General features: G+C 58.0%; 1 long non-coding RNA gene across 1 annotated transcript; it reads right to left on the reverse strand.

Annotated features, from left to right (window-relative positions):
- Nucleotides 1-254: 254 nt before the first annotated feature.
- Nucleotides 255-3,977, reverse strand: LOC120230898. The gene is made up of 4 exons (XR_005528208.1): nt 3,902-3,977; nt 3,328-3,464; nt 1,194-1,357; nt 255-996 (listed from the first exon to the last, which is right to left on the reverse strand). It is a non-coding gene; the product is annotated as an uncharacterized LOC120230898 (long non-coding RNA).
- Nucleotides 3,978-6,079: the final 2,102 nt, after the last annotated feature.

Raw genomic sequence — 6,079 nt, forward strand, 5'->3', positions numbered from 1 at the left:
GGTCACCCCTGCGCAGAGTCCAGGCAGACGAAAGTCTGCTCTGCTGGCGACAGTGAGGCCCTGCGGGTGGGCAGGGAAAATGCCCTCGGTGCCACGGGGCTCGCCCCTCCCCCACGGCCAAGTGCACCGCATGGATGCCTGTAAGGGCGTGAGGAAGGGGAGCTGTCCGGGGTTCTTTGTGCAGCGCCCTCAGCAAAGAGGACACATCTACCACTGTGTCACCGACGTGACCCATGTCATACCTCACGGCCCAGCCCCACCACCATTAGGCCCCACGGCTCCCCAGGTGCCGGTGTGACCAGGTCCACAGCCAGCCCCTCCCACTCAGCCCACTCGCTCTTGCCGCGCCCCTCCCTGCACCGCTCATCCTGGCCTCCCCTTCCTAGAAGGCCAGTGACCGTCTGCTGAGAAGCCCCCACGTCCCCGTGCTCTGTGCCCTCCATGGTTTCCCGGTGGGTGTGGACAGCAAGATGGATCCGAATCAAAGTCTGAGAGCCACAGGACCAGGTGCGTGCAGGAACACAGATCCGGGAGGGCCATTCCCAACGCCCACCTTCAGTGGTCAGCCCCAGAGCAGGGCAGTGGGGACAGGCCAGCGCAGGGGAGCCACCGGCCCGTGCAGCGGAGCCCCTGCACCTCTCTCCCTGCACCCACAAGAAAGCACCCCCCGGGCGCACCGTGAACATGAGGAGCGGATTCCCTGGCGGTGCGGGGCATGCTTTCCTCTCTGCTTCCCCCTGCACATAACTGAGAAATGGTCAGCCCTCACTGACATCAGTCATCACTGCCCGCCCCCCAGGGCCGGACAAGCCACTTGGCTCCCACCGTCAGAAGCTTTACAAACCAACACCGTGTCCGAGGAGGCCTGGGAAAAAGGAGAAAGCCGAAACGAAGTGGATTCCCGTTCCAGAAGCTGCTTTCGCTCTGACAGGTGGGCAGTGAGTGCATGCCTCTTTCATCTCCACTTGTCTGTTGTCCCAGTCACCAGCCTGTTACCTGCTCACGGGCCAAGCGAACTGACGTTAATGAAGAACGGCTCCAGGTCCTTCACGTATCTTATCCCGCCTGTGAGTCCGGGGATCAGGGAATGCCGAGGTCGTCCGCTGGGAGGCACGCAGCCTGGCGAGGCTCCTGGGTAGGGATTACACAGCACTGTACGAGGTGTAGCCCCGCACATCACAGCCTGCACTCACCCAGCACCTGAATGACTGAGCCAGGAAACGTCAAACAATGTAATAAAGAACCCATTTCCCTTCTCTTCCTTTGAAAGCCACAGGCCTCTATTCCACCCCGACTGGGGCAGAGGGGGCACCAGACACCAGTGCTGTAAGGATTTGTCGTGTGGGAGACACGGCCTCTGTGTGAACACAATAAACACAGAAGTTCATACCGTTCCCAGCCCGGAAACTCAACACCATTGTATCTGAGTATGTTTTCCAGTAGTTGGCTACCATTTAATAAATTATTAATAATAATCCTCCCCTTGAGGTGCCTGGGGGGGGCTCAGTCAGTTAAGCGTCCAACTTCGGCTCAGGTCATGATCTCATGGTTAGTGGGTTCGAGCCCCTCGTAGGGCTCTGTGCTAACAGCTCAGAGCCTGGAGCCTGCTTCGGATTCTGTGTCTTCCTCTCTCTCTGCCCCTCCCCCCTTCAAAAAGAAATAAACATTAGAGCTGACCACCGTGTCACAGCTGCCTGGTACGATGCCTGGCACATAGTAGGTGTTCATGAAATAGTCTTGCCATTAAATAAATGGCGAAGAGAAGGGGGTCCTCTCCCAGCTCTCACTTCCCTTGGCCGCTCTGCCCTGCATGCCGCTAGAGCCCTCTTTCCAAAGCACTCATCTGTTTTAAGAACTGGGGGGTGAGAAATGTTCTCCTCTGAGGAAGATTAGGCGCTTCTTAATCTCAAAATATATGTTCATCAGGAGGACTATTTTTGTAAAAATAAAGGATAACCAGAGAGAATGCACAATAGAACTGTAATTTCAACAATGGAATTCACCCCGTTCGTTTGAAGCACCGGCAGTATATATTACTCTGCATTAGCTACAATGATAAATAGTGTTTTTAAGATTCAAACACATCAATTACAGCGTTCCTGGGTATTCAGACATCTTTTCCTGTTCCATTTTGTACACAGATCCTCTCAGACTTCAAATCAACGCTTCAAAAATATTTATTTGTTAACTGTAAACCCACGGTGGCCATTCTTAACTTTAATATTCTTGTGGAAACCAGGAAAACCAAGTTCGCCTTGAGCAAAATGTATTCATCATACTAAATGACATACGGTTTTGTTATCTGTCCAGATAAAAAGGATACTGGTAAGGTTGGAGGTAAAAGTAAATCTTAAACATATTTTCTAAACCGGTCTGTCTCCGAGGGCTAAAACTCCATTAGCAGTCCAATCTTTTGTGCCAAACATTATTCTGTGTATTTATTCCTCTAGTAAAAATAAGTCACTAACATTTTAGTATAATTTACCCTTAAGAAATCACTTTTCTACAAGTAGGATGGAAGAAGAGAACAGAAAAATGGAAGGCAATGGGGCAGAAGATTAAAAATTCTGCTTCGCATAGCCCGTGGATGAGGACATTCTCTCCCCACCTCCCCTGACAATAATCAGGATTTGGGAGGAAAGAGTCTTCCTACTCTAACGAATGAGAATGGAGACTGGGGGGAAAAATCTTAAATACAGTCTCTGAATCTCTTATCCGCCACTCACAACACTACCCAAAATCTAGTGTGCCGAGAATACCAGCAACCCTAATTCCCAAATTCCATTTTTAAAATAATAAATTAATGTTTTAAGAACCTGCACCATGGCGCCACCTGGTGCCCGCAGGGAGAAAGGTGGCTCAAGCCAAGGGACGGTCTGGTCCCCTTTGTTAGCTCAAGTGATGGAAACAGAAGAACACAACAGTTGTCTGTCATCACGTTAAGTCCTATCTGCTACTAAAAACATGTACCGTCTGAAAATAAACTTGGAAATTATTCATAGCTTATCCCAAATCATCTTATTTTGAGAGCGAATACATTACGTCCTGCTAATATCAACGCTGAGCTCTTGCAACGGAGCCACTTGGCTAAGTCTTTCCACATCGACGTGTTTTTGAATCATAAAATCATTTTCCAAATGCACATGCGAGCGACATTTCTCGGTCGTGGAAAGTCGCGGCCCGGACGGAAGCTTCCTCGCTGAAACGCTGTTCCCGACGGAGCAGGGTCCCCTCCCAGAAGGTAGATTCAGAAGCCCGCATCAGAAACTGACCCGGAGACTCAAAATAATTAGGGAAATAAAAGTGCACAGACTCAGTCGCCGTTACCTTTCCTCCCCTGAACACGAGCCCGTCTCGGAACTGCGTCCCAAGCTCCCGCCGCACCTCGGAGGCGCCGTCTGTCAGCCGGCCACGCCCCCGGGGGGCCCCACTAACGGCCCCCAGTCGCCGCATTCACAGAATGACTGTAAAACACAGAAGGCCACGTTGCGTGTTGGACCGCATCCCGATTCCTTCCCGACGCGCCCTCCCGCACAGACAGCCCCGGCTCACGTGGCCCTGTGGGTCGGCGCCCCCCAGCCTCACACACCCGCCCGGGGCCCGCCGAGCCAGAGGTGGCTTCCACACGCACGTCCTCCCTCAACACACGCGCTCCTCGCGGTCCCCCTTTCCAGAACATTCTCTCCCCGTCGCAGTGCGAGGCCTCCAGGCTGCTGTTCAAGTCCCGATTCTTCACAATCCCCCTCTGCGGCCTCCCCCGCTTTCCCGAACGGGTGAAGACGCCCGCACTTCACGCGGGGTTTCTGCAGGGGCTTCACACGTCCATGTTGATGTCTGAGTCACATCCTCTGCGCGCCTCCAGGATGAGGCCTGTCCACCGGCGAGCCGGGTAGAGACCTACCGCTGAGCCTCCATCCGGTGTCCAGGACACGGATACGTCCGGCGGCGGCTGCCCCGCGGCTGTGCTCCCGGCGGCTCCCAGGAACTCGCCCCGCCCGCAGGAGGCGGGGCCCAAGCACGAGGCGGAGCCCCGGGCCAGGCGCCGGAAGGGCGGGGCCGCGCCAGGGCCACGCCCACGCCCACGCGGAAGGGGCGGGGTGAGGACAGGCCGCCCGGCACCGCGGGCGCCCCGTCGGAGCCGCGGCACCGCCCAGGCCTGAGGTGTGCGGCCTACCACCACCATCCCAGTGGCGGCCGGGCCGGGAGCCCTGCGGGCGGCCGCGGGGCGCCCCGCAACAGGTGCGGCGGTCGGGAGGGGCCGGGCTGGGGCCGCACCCAGCGGTGGAGTCCCGCCTCCCCGCCCCCACACGACCTCCGCGCGCCTCGGGCCCACCGACCTGCCTGACAGGTGAGGGGGAGCCCGGAGAGAATGCGGCTCCCAACGCGTCCGGAGAACCCCAAATCCACGCCAGGCTGCACTCTGCAAAGGCCCCTCTGTCTCCCCCAAACACCCCACGCACGGCCCCCACGCGGGAGCTGCGGGGTGGTGCCCGGTGTCCGCAGACGTGGCCCTGCCTGGGAGCCCCCACCCGAGGAGCGAGGAGCGCGCCTAGGCAGGGGCCGCCGGGACCAGCGCTGAAGGCCGCACCCCCTCAGCCGCGCGCTCTTTAAAGCCCCCTAGAGCCTGGGCTCTGGTGGGCGGGGCCCCGGGGCCAGAAGCCCAGGCTGGGAACTGCCCGCCTCCCCCTTCCCCGTGAGCTCAACCGCGTCCACAGGCAGAAGGGATCCTCTACCCTGGCTCTACATTACCAGTCGGTCTGGGAATCGATCCTCTGACCCCGGATTCTTGCCAACCTTACCACACATGGAGGAAGAGCCGGGAAGGCTGCAAGGACTTTGAGGACGGACAGGAGACGAGGAACGGGCCCCACGTGTGATGCTGCGCCACCCCTTACATGATGAGGCGGGAGGGAGCTACGCACCCGACCCCGGGCCGGCCCTCACGTCCAGCCTCCCCCTCTGACTCCAGCCGGACCAAGGCCAGCCTGGGATGGGGGCGAGCTGGCCGTGGCCCACTGCTGGTGGGGACGTGGGACGCCGAGGAAAGGTCTGGCGGTCCCCAAACCGTGAGGCACAGAGCCACCATGTGATGCACCGAAAACAAACACGCGCTCGCAGACGCTCAGAGCAGCGCCGGCCACAGCAGCAGACGGTGGGCCTGGCCCCGACGTCCCCAGCACAAACCGCCACATCCAGTCCACGCGCGCTGGGGTTGCACTGGCCGCGGAAGGAAGTGAAGTGCACGAGCCCAGGCACGGACGCTGCTGGAAAACGGCGCCGCGTGAGAGAAGCCTGTCACCAAGAGTCCCGTGTGACAGGAGTCGTGTGTGTGTGAAGCGTCCAGAGCAGTAAACCCCTCGGGACAGAAAGCAGAAGACTGGTCCCCAGGCTGTGGGGGGAGGGAGGCGTGGGGTGACCATTGATGGGGCCGGGGTCTCCTGGGGTGAAGAAAATATTTAGGAGCCACGTGGAGGTGACAGTTGTACGTGAATGTGCAGATGCCACTGAATTACTCCTTCTAAGTGATCGCTTTTACATGAGGGGAATTTCACCTGAGTAACAAATAGAAACACTCAGATTTAGCCTGAGATGTAGTGGGACTAAACGTAACTACCACTTTTTCTTACAACTTCTGTTCTGGAATTGGACCATTGAGGTAAATGCAGAGGGCCCGGCAAGGGCTCAGAGCTCAGCCTCTCAGAGCTTCTGAGGGACGCCCCCCCCCGCCCCGCCCCGCCACAGACAACAGCTAAGCACATTCGGCCTGCGACACCAGATCCAAATACATGTGTGAAGACCCCACGGATTGAGCCAGTTATTGCACAAACCATACGCGGCACACAGAAGCACACCCCTGGGACCACCCCTCCCCCGGCGGGCCCCCCTCTGCTGTCATGGGGCAGGCGTCCAGGGTCACCTCTTCTGACATAGCTTCAGGGTACATTCCATCCCCCCCACCCCCCACCCCCCGGAGAGCAAGCTGTGTGATCCTGAGCAGCTGTGTAGGGGTATCCCCTTTGGGATGAGGGCTCTCCCAGGTAAGGCTGACGAGTGGGACTGAGGGCAAGGCCGCTGCAGG

Source organism: Hyaena hyaena, unplaced genomic scaffold (genome assembly GCF_003009895.1).
Source record: "Hyaena hyaena isolate Hyena2069 unplaced genomic scaffold, ASM300989v1 scaffold_50, whole genome shotgun sequence".
Taxonomy (NCBI): domain Eukaryota; kingdom Metazoa; phylum Chordata; class Mammalia; order Carnivora; family Hyaenidae; genus Hyaena; species Hyaena hyaena.